At 40.6% G+C, this 16334-nt stretch overlaps 1 protein-coding gene across 6 annotated transcripts in view; it reads left to right on the top strand.

The window, feature by feature from the left end:
* The first annotated feature begins 716 nt into the window (after positions 1-716).
* The window catches only part of PCDH11X (protocadherin 11 X-linked), a 992740-nt gene continuing 977122 nt past the window's right edge, over positions 717-16334 (top strand). Inside the window, exon 1 of one of the 6 annotated variants that reach the window (XM_048863059.2) lies at positions 717-1694. The gene's annotated coding sequence lies outside the window, so the exon portion shown is untranslated. The remainder of the gene's footprint in view (positions 1695-16334) is intronic. The other 5 variants (XM_048863060.2, XM_075132423.1, XM_048863058.2 and 2 more) reach the window with 5 other exon arrangements.

The raw sequence follows: 16334 nt of genomic DNA, 5'->3' as shown, positions 1-16334 counted from the left end.
AGGGACAGTAAGGAGCGGGGGGGGGGCAGTAAGGCGTGGGGTCAGTAAGTAGCCTGGGGGGCAGTAAGGAGGTGGGGTGGAGGAAAGTAAGGTTTGGGGTCAGTAAGGAGTCGGGGGGCAGTGAGGCGGCGGGGAGCCGGGGGGAGGGAACAGCGGGGGGGAGCCCGAGGGACAGTAAGGAGCGGGGGGGGGGGCAGTAAGGCGTGGGGTCAGTAAGTAGCCTGGGGGGCAGTAAGGAGGTGGGGTGGGGGAAAGTAAGGTTTGGGGTCAGTAAGGAGTCGGGGGGCAGTGAGGCGGCGGGGAGTCAGTGGGGGGATAGCGGCGGGGGGGGGAGCCCGGGGGATAGTAAGGAGCCGGGGGGTCAGTAAGAAGCCTGGGGGGCAGTGAGGAGGTGGGGTGGGGGACAGTAATGTTTGGGGTCAGGAAGGAGTCGGGGGGCGGTGAGGAGGTGGGGGGGGCGGTGGGGAGCCCGGGGGAGAGGGCGGAGGGGACAGTAAGGTTTGGGGGCAATACGCAGCGGGGCAGTGAGGAGCCCAGCGGTAGAGCGTAGGGCTGGGGCCAGGCAGCAGGCGGTGACAGCCGGGCGCACTCCGCTCCAGGGGCCGAGCCGGCGTGGGGGAGCAGGTTCCCCGAACGGGACGGGGACACGCCGGCGGAACCCGCTGGTCACCAACTCGTTACTCTGCGCTCAGCGGCGCCCCGAGCACGTGGCGGCCGGGGGAGGCTATGGGAGCGCGGCAAGGCAAGCCCTGTGTTTCCCACCCTCCTATTCCCGGGTCAGACTGGGTCCCAGGATCGGGGCTCCCACCCTGGATTAGAGGAGCCAGCCGGTGACTGAATAGCGGTTCTGCCCCCAGAGAGCAGCCTTGGCAGGAAGCAGACGCGGCCGCGCCACAGCTGTTGCTTTCGGGGGATTCAGAGACAGAAAGAGCGAGGGTACCTTTAAGAGGAAAAAAAAATCCCCTCAACTCCCCGATTTGCATTTTCCATTTGTGCCCCTCCTTTTTTGCAGTGATGTCAGCCGGGGAGGACTTGCTGGCAGCACTGGGAAGCGGAGTTCAGACGGCGGCAGCAGAGCTGAGCCATCCGATGCTTTAGCACCCGGAGCTCTCTGGGTGCTGCTTCTCTCCAACACCCACCGCCTCTGCGCCTGCAGGGGCGGACCGGACCGGACCGGACAGCTCCTGTGCAAAATTTCCAGTCTATACCAAAGAGGGGGCAAACAAAGATCTTCTACCATCTTTCTCTCAAATAGACCTAACATTCCTCTTCTGTTTTATCCTCAAAGAGAGAGATTTGCTGGACTGCTCTTGCAGACGGGGATTTAGTTAAAAGTCTCTCAGCACAACTTAGCTTAAGCGACATCAGCGTGGCGGACTGATATTAATGAGGTTCTTTTAATGTGGAATTACATTTGCCTTTTACAGCTGCAAAGACATAAAACCAAACCCCAAACAAGACTTAGCTAAAAGTTAGACTACCTTTTTCTTCCACAATTGTAGAAATCGTTCATGCATCTTTTGCTCTAGCGTGCATGGGAAGAAGCAGCTTGTATTTTGGATCAAGGATTTGCTGGTGTAAACTGGTCTAACTTCCATGCGATGGGGCAACCTTCATTACTCTAGACGCCTTCCTGATGTGCCGAGGAGCCAATGTAAATTAACATCTTTTGCAGAGAACGCAAGGAATTAAAGGTAAGGGGGGGTTGATTAGCGTTTTGTATTTTTCGTCAGGCATCCCCCTCACAGCACACTACCAGCAGTGCATCCAGACTGAGATTATTAGGCTAGAACTGGCTAAGTAATGTGAGTCGCCTTTGGTGACGAGTACAGGGAGTTCCTGGGTAATTGCAAAAGATGAATTTTTAAGCTTTTTAATGTGTCACATTTATGATCTGCGTTATTACAAGAACGCTGAGCTAACTTGTACTGTTCAGGCATGAGGGGCTTCTACAGACTGAGTCTGTGATGTAGTTTGCTCAGGTTTCAGTTAACATTTTCTTGAATGTGCACCCCCTTCCCTAGTGTTTCCACCATCCGGTTTGATTTGGTGGTTGTTTGCAGTCATGGTACATAATACCTATGAGAGAGGGAGAGAGGCGAAAGAAAAAAAAAACATATGGAGCATTTTATTTATGCAATCGTAATCCTATAATGGAGATTGCATTTAATGAGGATTGCATCAAAATGCCTAGCTGTTGTTGGGAAGGGGAGGGCAAAAACTGTGCTGGATTGTAAATTAAGTTCTTTGATTGAAGGATTTCCTTGAACTGTGGAGGGATGGCGATGAGGAGCTTAAAGTTGCTGTGCATTTGGACTATTGGAATGGGATAAAAACCAGATCAAGCTGAAATATATTTTAATTTGTTCAGGCTCTGGACATGATTTGAAACCTGGGGGAGAGGAAATCCAGTCATTTCACTGATGTGCTGGTGTTGATGCCACCGTCCAAGGAACACTCAGTAGCAAAAACCCATTGACAGGAAGGCTAGGCTAGGATATTACCTCTCTTTTGGGGAGGAATGAGGAAGGAAGGTTTGTTTATGGCTTTTGCAAGATAGAAATTGGAGGCACAAACCTTACAGCCTGCTGGTTGCAAGCAGGCAAGCCTTGTAGGCGATCTGGAAAGTAGAGGGTTTGTCTCCTTTTCCTTTTGCAAGCTTGGCATAGCAAACTGTAAGAAATAGCTCTAAGATACATGAAGAGAACACGTAGGGACCAATAGACCTTCTGGGGCTCTGAAGAGACTCTAAACGCAGAAAAGAATTGACTAAGATAGCATGAGCTCACATATTTGAGTTTGAGAGAGGATGTATTGAAGAAAGTATGGAGCAATAATTTTATGAAATGCTGATGTTTACTTCAGTTGGCAGAAGTGAGGAGAAGATGTTCAAGTGCAGGAGTCTGTTGAACCCAACTAGAACTGAGGGTAATTTCTCAGCGGAGAATATCAGGTTATTCTAAGCTGCTTTTTTTATTATTATTTTTAATGACATTCTAAGTTATAAAGAACGAAAAGTTGCTCCCATGTAAGTCTCATTAAAAGCAAAAGGAATATTCAGAGAAAACATCAATAATAAGTAAAAGATAAACCTTAACTTTTTTCTTGTTAACAATGAAAGAACGAAAGTAGAGATGATCTGAAAGATTATAGAGCAAAATAGTTTTTAAAAAGGGGCTGATGGTGTTGTGGGGAGGAGTTATTCATTTATGTATTAACATTCTGACAACTAGTTTCGCCAAAAATACTGGTTTGTATCCATATGAATTGCAAGAGTACCATCTTCAAGCATCTAAGTAGAATCCTCAAGTAAACAGCAGAGACATGTCCTATAAAATACTCACCAGTACTTCTGTACCATTGCCAAGAAAAGGGATGGATTAAATGTAAACGTTGTACAGAATAAACCAAAGCAAAAATATCTCAGGTTGTCAGAAGTAATTTGTTTTCTTATTTGAAATGTGTACATAAGACTGGGTAATGGCTTCACACTTGAGTGACTCCAAAACTGTAAATTTTGCATAAGATAAATAAAGGTGAGAGAGAGGAATATGCTGATTTTAAATACAGTGGAGAAAATCTGCATAAGCACAATGACTTCCACTTAAGCGTTTTATCTTGGCCAAAGTGAGACAATTTTTGTGTATGTGTGAACCATAAAAGATGGGTTTAGAATATTAATGGGTAAACTCTGGAGAGCTAGGGGCTAGCTCAATAGGCAGAAGATTATTTCTTTTTAAGAAAGACTTGGAAAAGATATATGTAAATTGCAAGCCATGTTCAATTTGGACTTCTATACCCAGATTTTAAAATCAAATTTAGCATCGCTTAAGAGAACAATGCCAGATTTAAAAAACAAAACAAAATAACAACTTTGCAGTTCTCGCAGTAAAGATTTCTTACTTTTCTTTATGGAAAGGGTAAGCATTGTTGTGTTGTATATATGTGTGAGTTTGTTTCTCTGTGTGTGTTCTGTATTTTAATCACATTTTCACCAAATAACAGGAATATACTGCTGAGGAACAAATTCTGGTTTTCTTTCCATTCAGATCTTTCTTTTCCATTTTTTCTTCAGAAGAGCTCTTATTGCTTCATGGCTGCATTGTTCATCCTTGCAGCATTTCTTTAAATGTGAGCATACGAATGCCTTGGTATAGTTAAAGGATAATTTATATTCAGTGTAGTACTGTCTGCTCAGTGGAATTGGTTTTATACATCACAGCCTTTGCAAAAAGGAAGATCAAAGATCTGAACCTGTGGTCCTGTACTGAATTTGTATTCTACCTGGACACATGCAATATTATACTGATGACCCTCACGCTTCTGTAGTTAAGAGTACATCTGCCTTTTCTTTATAATGCCCCTTTATTTAGTTTTAATATAGTTCTAAAGATGTATCTTAAGCTGAAATGAAAACACATTGATAGAGTATAATAGAAGTCCAAACCATTTCTGTATAATAAAAAAAAGTATGTGCATTAATTGTCTATTTGGTTTCTCCCTTCCTCATTATTCACTGCTTTGGGTTTCTGAACTGGTATTTCCAAACTTCAGATTTTGGGGCACCCTTGAGTCCCAGGTAAGTGCTGGATTTTGAAGTGGGTTGCAATTGTAAAACAGTCACAAAGGCCTTTTCTGGAAAGTAGAACAATGCCGGCTCAGTACAGGAATTAGTCAGATCTGAGTTTTGATAGTTGAGCCTTAGATCATATTGGGGACTTTAGTGCTGTGGCATTATTCTTGTTTGTTTTTTTGAGGTTAAGTTTCAATAGCCAAACGAAACCAAACCATGTTATTGAAAGTTAAACTAAGCTTCAAATATATTAAGGAAAAACAAAAATATGTTAAAATAATGGTCTGACATAAGTGCATAAAAGTTATAGAATTTCAAGCTAGGACTGCTAATGCACACTCTTAACTTCATCTATGTCAGAGCAGGTATTGCAGCATTGACAGTTTTCCATCAGAAGATACCACGATAGTGAGTGAAGCTACTATTACCTTACATTTACATAGTATTTTTCATTTTGAAGGATCCCGAAGTCCTTTACAACATGTATATCAATATGCATATCTAATATATAGCTATATCCCACTAGTAAAGTATTTACTTGATCACTGTAGATAAAGGGCATGGATGGTTATAAATATTTTGTGCACTTCTTAGATTAGAGAATTTGGCTATGGTTCACTGTTGTGATCATGTGTGCTACAGTGCCTAGGCTCAAGCAGGCTAAGCCAGAGGGGCCTTGGTACCCTTACTTCTAAATGTACTGGCTTTTGTGGAAGTTGATTCAGATATTGTTTTGATATAGGGTTTTTTGTATTAAATAAAAGTTTATTAGCTAGATTTAATAAAGTTTGTTCCAAGAGCCTCTTACTTGAAAGAGATAATTGGGATATTTAGAAATGTGTGGCAAAGTACTAGTGACCATACCTTTCTTGAGTCTTTTTGGAAGGTTCATCCTGCCTGCAGAATGAGTTGCCAATACACAGGTGTGTAACGTGGATCAGGAAATTTAAGGTGGAAGTGGGAATTTGATTATCTCTTTAGATCTGAGGGGAAACTCCAATTCTCATTATCCAGCAGTAAAAAAAAAAAGAAAATAGTTTCAGAGATAGTCTTTTTCAATTATGGTCTCTGAATTAGTAGAGTGACTTGCCAGAAATCATAAAGCTTCTACGAGCTTTTGCACTTTAAAAGCTCCACTGATAGAGGATTTTAAACTGTCCTTGTAATTGTCTCTAATGTGTTATGTAGTGAATAAGAGTGGGATTGGTAGAATATAAATTTTGAGGCTAGGAGTGACAATTACTGCATTTATAATTTCTGGCACAAATCTGAATGAAAGAGCCTTTTATATATAGTCTTTTCTAGCACATGGATATTTTGTTTTAATCCCCCCTCCGACTTCATAGAAAAGTTTCTCCTCTGTGCAAATAAGGAACAGCAATAGTCGTATAATATCCATTCAGTACAGTTTCATATTTAAATGAAATAGACCTGTTTGCAGAGAAGCATTAATTAACCAAGTAGAGATTTCATTAAGGTTCAGGAAAACTTAATTTAAATAATGAAAATGTAAATAGAAAGAGCTTGGAACTTATTCCGCTATTCACTGCCAAGTTTTTCATAGGTCTGAACAGTAAATAATATATTGTAATAGGTTTTCTGTCACAATCTCATTATTAGACAGTCTTTTTTATTTGAGGTTTTGTTTAACTGCTGTTAAGTAAATATCATGCAAATTACTGTACATCAGTTGTACTGGAAAAGAAATGTTTTCCTTAAGGTAACTTAAAATAAAGCCGTTTGTACTTTGTTCAACTTGCTTTATTAGGATCTGATCCAAAGCCCATTAAAGTCAGTGGAAATTTTTTAACTCCTATTGGCTTCAGTGGACTTTGGAATAGGCTCCTAATGAATTCTTGCATTACATACATAATGTACTTCAATTGGGGGCATTTGGTTTGGGAGTCAAGCATGTTACTGAGATACAGAGAGCTTTGTTGAGTTTTGCTTGCGTGAGACCTGCAGGATTTGGCCCATTCAGCAGTGGGCTCTAAATTAACTTTGCAGAAGAAAAACTTTTAAAATTAAAATATTGCTTTCCCACTATCTGTTTATACTTTGCAACATACTTCACATGGAATATAATTTCATTGGAAACTGCAACACTAGACTGTCAGACAGCTGAATTCTGCTCATATACACTGGTGTGTGAAATCTTTGAAGATATTTCAGATTTATAGTGGTTTAATGGAAAATCGTCTTTGGCCCACAGTATTTAAACCCTATTGTCATTAAAAGGTTAGTTCACAGTGCTCGGAATTATTGCCTGATTTGCTTTCCTTCCAGTACAACATCTTGCGTTGTACATTACTTTGATTTGACATCGTTGTTTTTGGAATGATTTTCTTCCTCTAAGCTGCTCTAGAAATAAGATGTCTCGTGATGAATTCTGTTTGTATATCAGTGTTTATCTGTTACATCCTTAAGGATATGGTTTTATTATTTTTTGTAAGAATTTAATTAGTAATTATGTGAGCTGTATGCTGTCTAGTGAAATGGTAAGAAATCCGTACCAAGACAAACAAAAGCCAAGAAGAAAAAGTGGGTAGTGCTTTAGGGATAACATTTTTCCATTTATACACATATTTACACCTTCAATATCATATGTTTATGATTATTATTAATAATATATCTGTGCCCATGTAAGTCAAAGGTAGAACTCCCATTACTTCAGTGGTGCAGGATTAGGCTGGATTCACAAATTACTTAGGCATTGCAATGCTCAAACATCTGATGAAGTGAGCTGTAGCTCACGAAAGCTCATGCTCAAATAAATTGGTTAGTCTCTAAGGTGCCACAAGTACTCCTTTTCTTTCAGCTGCCTAGTGGAATTCTCAACCCTGATTTGGGTGCCCAGGCTTCCTCTGCATTGTGTGGGGAGAATAAGGCCTAAGAACAGGATTCCCAGAAGCCAGTAAAATGAGCGGTGAACCTCAACTAGTTAGGAGTGAACTGCACAGAAAAGGGCAGGGCTTAGGCTCATCCTCAAAGGTATTAGGCATCTACTGACAGGCCAGAGGAAGGCTGCTTCCCTCACATCCTGATTCTCAGTTGTGACCCTTCTCCTGGAGTTAGTTGCCTAACCCAGGTCAGCCTTTTTCTCTCAAAAATAAGAGAGAAAACCCCAGAACAATTAATAGCCCAGTGGTTAGGACACTCACTTGAGATATAGAGACCCAGATTCAAATCCTTGTGCTGCTTGATTTGGAACAGAGACTTGAACCGTATTTTCGTAGATAAAAGATGCCCTAACCACCAGGTTACTTGAGAGAGAAAATTACAGCAAAACCCTTATTCTACAACTTCGCCATTAAATTGTGGCTCACACTAATGAATTGCAGTTTGCACATTGCTATGTACTGAAGCATTTTGAATTGAACTTCACTGTAAATAATTTTTCAACATCCACGTTCACTGTAAAGATGTTCCACTTTATGTTTATAAATGCACTCTAATACGGTGAAGATATAAGGAGTGAGACAAAAGGAATGGTGCATTAAATGGAATAATTGCTTTATTTTGTCAGTCATTTAAGTGACTTTTGGAATATATATCTAGCAATTTGCTTTAAATGAAGATGCCCTAGAATAGAAATCAACATAGCAATAACTCTACATGAAGGAAATCTATGGATAAGAATACTGCAGAATTCATTCTCTTTCCATCTTTCTGTCTTGTCAATCTGTAAGAGTGATGAAGGATTTAAATGTTATCTTCGGATTTTGATAGTGGTTTCCTGATAACTGGATTCTAGTGCTTGGCCACTTCAGCATTTTTTTAGCCTGGAATATAAATGTGCTTAATTAGCAGAAGACTCTTTTTAAAAACACATTAGTGTTGTGGAAGTCAATAGCATTCTGTGTTTTTTACTACTGTGAAGGGAAAAAACAATAAGTGAGTGCAAATGGGATATAAAGGTAAATCAGAGTTATTGTTACCCTATTTGGCTCTTTTTATTTATGTAATAGGACTGAAGGAAAAAAATACACATTTGACTTTGAAAAAGTGAGTATGCTAATCTAGTTTCTTTCCTTAGAATATAACCTTGAGAAACAATCATACACATAGATGTTTGTTTATCTGAGCCTTGTACATTTTGTTTTTTTTTTACATTGTGGGAAGATGACATGCAGCTGTGATGAAGAAACAAATCAGGCTATGATAATGAAACCATTTTTGTTGTTCAGGTATTATTTTACCTAATTCCCCTCTCCCCCTTTTTTAAAAGGGATTAATTCCTTAGGAAGGGGGAAGAGGTCCAGATAAACACCTCAAACCTTAATTTTTTAACAAAGTAAAACTTCCTTACAAAAATAAACAAAAAAGGAGATAAGAATGGTGAGCCATTAATTAGCTTGGTTGTTAATTCATAGCTAAACAGTAAACTGAGTCTCAACAGTAAGCTCATATCTAAGATTTTGGCCTAGTCTTTATATTGTGAGATTCACTCTCATACTGTGCCAGGGCAAAATCAAAGTATGTATGAGGACAACTTCATAGAGCATTATGGATTCAACAGTCTGTGGAAACGGGCAAATAAAGAGATGCTTATCACAACAGTCACCTCAGAAAAGAGAAGTCCACTTCAAAAGTGAGCGTAATGGGCAGAAAGCAAGAGCTATATTGTGTACCAAGAAGTACATAGTCAGTATTTGTGGTCAGATGACTTATTAACTGATAATAAAAATACTGCTCATGGTTGATAGACATGGAACGCTTTGTACCACGCACAAAAGGAACAATCCTCATGAGCCTAAATCAACTCTCTGGGCTTCAGTGCTATCAGTAGAACTGAACAACACCAACCACATCCCAAGAATTGTTGTTTGTGTATTAAGGAGAAGAGATTTTCATGGTGTCTAATTACCATTGACTTTGGAGCCAAACAGCCCTTTGATTTTTTTTTTTATACTAGAAGTATTAGTCTCTAATTTTAAGGTATGTAAGAAAACATCAGATTCCTTGTTCTGCCTAATAAAAACAAGATGAAAGTTGTAAAACTGTCTGGAAACCTAGATGGGATAGGGAGTGGGTGCATCCCTTTTTGACTGTAGAGAGGGACACAGCTGGATGGAATAACCTGTCATTTGATGGGAGGTTGTGGAGTATTAAACTGCGTTAGGGAACTTGGTTCTCTAGAATCTAAAAACTTCTGGAAGGTGAGCAGAACATGGTTCTGTATAAAGCTGTCTAGGTTGTATCTTATTTTTTCAGTTTTCACAGTGTTTGTTTCTGATTCGAATTGTTGTACGTATGAAAGCTGCTGATCAATACTGCAAACAGCTGGTTAGTGTTTAAGGATTACCAAACATCCTTATATGAATCTATCTGACTTAACATGGCTAAAGCTAAAAGAGGTGACAGAAAAGTGATTTAATTGACTGAATTAATGAAATTAGATCCTTCTAAAGTAAAATATAAATACTGTCAAGAGCTAAGAAGCAAGGTAAGAATGGACTCCTGCTCATTGTAAATAGTTAAGAATCTAAAGAAATTTATATTCTATTAGATCAGTGTGCCATTGAATTAGACTTTGTCAACTGAAATGGAAGAGTAAGAAACTGATTAAATTTGATCATACAAATGAGACATGGGGTAAAATTTTCAAAAAAGTATAAATGAGTTAGGCTCCTAAATCCCATTTTTAAAAAATGACATAGGCACTTAGAAGCCTCAGTCTCACTGACTTTAAATGAGTCTTAGGCTCCAAAGTCACGTAGGCACATTTGAAAAAAAATTACCCATTTTCAGCATCATAATCATAATTGAAATGTAACCATGATTGTTTATGTGCCCATTCCAAGCTTTCCAACACCTATTCAATGTCAGCCTCATTCAGGAGTAGTTTCATCATCTTCTGCACTCAAAAGATGACGCAAGTGGTGATTATGCAATTAAAAATAACTAAACCCAAAGATTTAAACTTGATTAAAAAAAGTTTCAGTCCTCTTTAATGTAACACAAAGTTACCTTTTTATAGAAATGACTGAAGCACTTTGCCCTGGATATATTCCTCATGCCTCATTTAAACCCACATGTCCACTACTGGGTATTGCAAATGAAGAACTAGAAGGAGCAAACAGGGAATAATAATCACAGTATAAAGGAATCAACATTGCAATTAATCCACAACATGAAAAATGATGGCTACAGTCACCTGTAAAAGGGAAAGTGTGTTTCAGGTTAATTCTTTTGATTGTGAGTCTGAATAGAGAAACATAGACTATTGTGTCCAAGTTGGTCTCCAAGAATGCATAAACCGTATGACAAAAAACAAGTCTGCTATTGTCTCCAGTAATGAAAATATAGAGAAAAAGATGATAACTTCTCAGGTGCAATCATCCTAAATTTTCTGGGGTGAAATCCTTGTCCCATTGAAGTAAATCACAAAACTCCCATTCAGTGGAGCAAGGGTTTCACCCCTGGTAAATGGATGTTCTGTGCACTGTTTAAACCTCTCTGTGAAAGAAGGAATATACAACATAGTCTTCAAGCATGTTGTGGAGGTTCAGAAATTCTTCTGCCTCATCAGCCTCATAATTAATTGACTGAAAAAGAAGGATTGATGCCTCTGCTTGCTAATGGAATTTGGTTGATCTCTGAGGAAGATTGTATCTCTTCGTGTGCATGCAGCTACCATAAGTGTTGAAATTTGCACTGAGCATGAGAACTTTTTATCAAAACGTAGCCCTTGTTTTACACAACAAGGGACTCTACAAAACTGCATTTATAAAAGTGATCGAAGAAGGTTTCAGAAGGAGGAGACAGACAACAAGCTAATGACACTACTGTTTCAATGGAATATTTGGATTGGTCTGTTTCACTACAAAGAGGTGGAACCACACAAGGACCAAACCGAGAAATGATGCAGACACGCAGTGACACTTTTCCATTAGACAGCCTATAACCATACATGAAGGTTGTAGGTTGAGCTGAGGACGGGAAAAAGACCTGCACTCCTGTCCAGCCAGATGAAAAAGAGTCTACTCTCAGTCATTTTTTTTCAATGAATATGTACCTAACGGCAGATACAAAAGAGATGTAGGTCTAATTAGAGAATAGATAGAAAACTCAGTTATTGCATTCTTATGTTCTTACTTACAGGATGGATTATTTATTTATTTATATCTGTGTGTGATGGTTTGTTATTGTTTTTTATTGTTTTGGGGTTTTTTTATATGGAGTGGGGGAAAAAGTGAATTTCTTCATGTGACAGGCCTTGTATTTAGGCCTACTGATGTCCATGTCTTTGCAGAGCTGGTCTGCAGGGTGTACACTTGCACTGTGGCTTACATAGGCTGAGAGGTCGTTTAGTTCATCCCTCTGTGCTGACACAGGATTAACTAAACCTAGACCATCCCTGACAGATGTTTGCCTGACCTGTTCTTGAAAACCTCAGAGGGCTGGGTCTAGAACTCCTCGTCTTATGCCCCCACATCAACAAATATTCGTCTCATACAGCATATGTGATAAGTGATGCATATATGCAATGTGTGTGTATAGGGTCTGATACTTTTACTGATGTGGAATATTTAATCAAGTACATTGCTTCTTTTCCCATATCTCAGGTTGTCTGAGTCACCCACACAGACAAGTTTGAGCACTGGTCCCATCAACTGGTATATGGGGGTGGTATGGAGGGTGATGACAGCCTATAAACTGTGATTCCTGGGCATGGCTGAGCACCACTTGATGCAAGACCCTGCAGAAGAAAAGGTAGTTTTAAGCCATCTTTGAATTCCCTGTATTCTGGGTCCATCCAGTGGACGTTTCAGCCCCCAGCATAGCTAAGAGCATCCTCGGGGCTGCTCTGAACTGCAGGTCTATGCCCCTGACCTGAAGGGACTTTGTGGCAGCTGAAAAGAACCAAAGAGCAGAGGCACTCCGTTTGCAGCCTGACACACAACCCTAGATGATGGGCTGTGAGGGGGTTCAGCTTAGAACTATAATGGCAGCTCTGCATTTTCCAGGAAATGTCTTTAGATTAGGGCATGCTCCTGGAGTGAATCCAGGGAGTTTATGTCAACTTTGTATTCCCAGAGTGCAAAGGGGCTGTATTGCACCTGTCACATCACCATATACTTGCATTACTGACTCTTGGTCCTTGAAACTCTTGAAATTTCCACACCCTTGCTCACATGTATGTGTATAAATAATATGATATTTGAGACTCCTTTTCTGTTTGACTGGATTTTGCCCATTATTTAGAACAGCAGGGGGACTGAGACTCCATTCTTTATGTATATAACTGCCATTAATATCAATGTGAGTTATCCAGTAATCCACAGCAAAATATGCCCATAGGTAGCCGCCAAGTGGCACCTCCAGGTCAGAGTTGAAGAAATTCTTGGCCCTCTTTAAAGCACGAATTCTATCTCGAGAAGCAGAGCATTTTCACCTATTGATGGTATAGTATTATTCATTTTGTTGGAAGCTAAGACATCAGTGAAAGCATTGCCTTATGGCAATCTTACTGTGTTTACATTAAGGTCCAAACCTTAAGGACAATGGGAAGTTTCTGGGAATAAGATGAACAGGGTTTGGTTGCTGATTAAGTATTTCAATGATGCTTTGTGGAATGACTGTCTTTGGTATTATGCCATATAACCAAGGTATTATTGCTACATGAGAATGTTATAACTCACTATTTTACTACCCGTTTGCCCAATGGCTGCTTGCTACATATATTTGTAATCTTGCCAATTTGAAGCCAGCTCCAGCTGCTGCTAACATCAGTGGAAAAAAATCCTCCCATTAATTTCAGTGGTGGTTAGGGATGGCATCTGGCTGGCTTTTGTGCTGCCTTGCCAGTTACCGGTAAGGGTAAGGGCACCCCAGGAATTTTTTGCCTTCTCCCTGCTCTCCCATGCTCAGGATTAAGGGGGAGAGAGGGGAGAAATGCTTAGCAGACATTTTCCATGGGCCTGGCCCTTTAAAGCTGGGACTCCCTTCCTTGCATGCTCCAGGGTTTGCGGAACTCCAGTGACCGCCAAGGTAGGAGGAAGAGGGCGGGTGAGTTTGTTGTTGTAGGGCAGCCTTCCCCATCAGCTGCTTGTGGCTTTGACAAGGGCCTGGAGCTAGACAAGGACCTGGAGTGTGGTGAGGGGTGGGGAAAATAAGGGGCACAGAGGTCTTGAGCTGCCCCCAGTTCCCCACTAGTACTGCTGCCTGTGTGGGATGGGGGGGTTCACAGTACTGCTGGGAGGAGCACCTGAGAAGGAAAGAAGGGTCATGGGCATGGTGATGGGGTGGGGGCAGTAACCGGTTGTACAGCATCTTAAAGGTGGGAACCCTAATGGGAGTTGAATTGGGCCCTTTGCTAACATACTTTGCAATGGAGAATGTTAAGGAGTTCATGCAAAGCAGCATCACATACCAGCGGCCCTTGCTGGAGTTCCTCAGGAGCACAGGTCTCATGCCACAAGCCCCTTGCTTGTCCACTAACAACTAAGTTGAAAGTCAAGTAAAAATTTGGCCACCTGGGCTTTTAAACTGCACAGCAAAAACAAACCATTTGTTGTAGTGTGTGATTGACGGTGCTGTCAGGTTGTTAAGCCTGGACCTGGGTGCTCAGGGTTAAACCTGTGAACTCCTCTTCAGCCCCAGCACCAACCAGCACTCCCCATTAGAAGGAGCAGAAAAGCCTGATCTTGCCTGGTGGATCCTGATTGGCTACTGCTTCTTCCCAGCCCTTTTGGAGGACTACGTCTTGTTGGATTTGCTGGTGCTGGAGCCTGAGCGGCGTTTCTAGAGAGTGCTTGGAGGTCTAAAAAACTCACTGCCCCTCTATTCCAGGTGACACTGTTCCTTGGGATGGGGTGTCAAGTTGCTGATGCCTCCAGCAGGAGGCAGAGAAGGCCTGGTACATTCTGTCAGAGTCCCCTTAATGGGCGATGTACTTAAATGTACTAAACAGTACGGAAATATATATATTTTAAATAGCTCAATCAAAAAGTAGTATAAAGTCAGCCTACAAATAATGTTTATAGTCTCAGTTCCTCATATGTAATTCATTTTGGCAGGTACAATACTTTCAGGTTTTATTGTATTATAAACTTAAAAAAAAACTTGAAAGAAATCATTTGATAAGGGTTTAAAGTAAGTGATTTAGATGAGGTTGGCAGGTGGTGCAATATAGCTATTTCAGGATTAACTAAGTTCTGAAAATGCTGTCAATTCACAGTATTGGATCCATGTGTTGATTTAGTCATTGCTAAGGCAAAAGTCATCACCTTGCTGAACAAACTGTGTGAGGCATTAGTTGATGATGGTATAAAGCAGAAACAGCAGACGCCATTTTTTGAGCAACTTTGGAATCTTCCGTGATTAAAAGGAGAATTGAATCAAAATGTCTTCTCTTCTAACTGCCATTTAATTTGAATGTTTGTCATTGGGGTAACATGATTTTCATATTTTTGTAAATATATATTAAAATATGTCTGAGGGAAAAGAAAGAAAAAGGATATAGTAGAACCTCTAAGGACAGTGGAGTTAAAAATGATGAAAGAGAATTTCAGAATGTCAGAACTCCTAATAAAACCATCTCTCACTTTCTAATGGCCAGGAAACAGAAATAGAGACACTATGGAAATGGAGCTCAGGAGAAAAAAAGAAAGTAGAAATGAACTAAAATAAAATGAATTTAGCTAAACTTGATGGTCCCAAATCATCCCTTCATCATGGTCCCAAATCATCATCTTCAAATTTCAGTGATCCATGGAATTACATGTGTGCTGTTACACCAAAGGTGAATCTGACCCACCATCCACAAATCTTCAGGACTAGATAGTTCCATTCTGTGATCCTGAAGGAACTGGCCAGAAGTAATTTTTGGTATATCTTGTAAATCAAAGAAGATCTCTAAGTAGGTATCTTGTTGGTAGGTTAATAAAGTGTTGTAGTAGGCTAACACATTTCTAAACTTTACAAATAGTTGACTTGCTTAACTACTTATTTGTTGGTCTGATGTCTGTCTGAAGTGAGATATTTGAAAACATTACGAAATAATAGTTTTCTGGGCCATGAGAGGAGGTAAAAGCATTGTGTTGCAGGTGATGTCAGGTTGTGGGCCACAGTTTTGGTATACTAACCTGATCACATTTTTTTTTATAAAGGTAGCTGCAATTCAGACAGTATTGTGGTAGCTGTTTCTGGGAGGGACACATGCAGAGTCCTCTCTGCCTTGGCTTCAGTCAGTTTTGCTCACCAGAGTTCTGGAAACCCTGGGGAGAGCTTTATGCTGGGAGCTGTGAATTGGTCCTGTGTTATTCTTGGCTTGTAAAATCCAGCAGGGAGGTGACAGGTAAAGCTGGGCAGAAAACAGTGTTCCTGTCCTAGGCAAATTTTTGAGATTTTAAAAACTTTCCTGTTCTACAATGGGATGAAATGGAGACCTTCTGAATGTTGGGGGTTATGAAAAATAAGACACATCCCCCCCAGAATATCCAAAAGGCCAGTGACTAGGGCACTGTGATGGTTCTTGGGGCACCTGAAACTGTCAGTCACCATGTTACCCCCTGCCTCCAGCAGGAAGGAGTCTGTCCTGTGGTAGCTGTGTGTCAGTTCCCTAATATCACCAACCTTTCAGCCATTCAAGCACTCTCCTTTGGGCTATGCCAGCCCTATCTTTGCCTTGCAGTTTAATAATAAGTGCACCCTGATCCCCTAGTCCCTTTGAATCATTCCTCTGGGATAGCCAGTCCCTAACAGTGGCTGCTCACAGAAATATCAGATCCTTTGCACCCAGAAGTGCCATGTAACC

This window comes from Caretta caretta, chromosome 9 (genome assembly GCF_965140235.1).
Source record: "Caretta caretta isolate rCarCar2 chromosome 9, rCarCar1.hap1, whole genome shotgun sequence".
NCBI lineage: Eukaryota > Metazoa > Chordata > Testudines > Cheloniidae > Caretta > Caretta caretta.
This window is presented reverse-complemented; position numbering and strand designations above follow the sequence as displayed.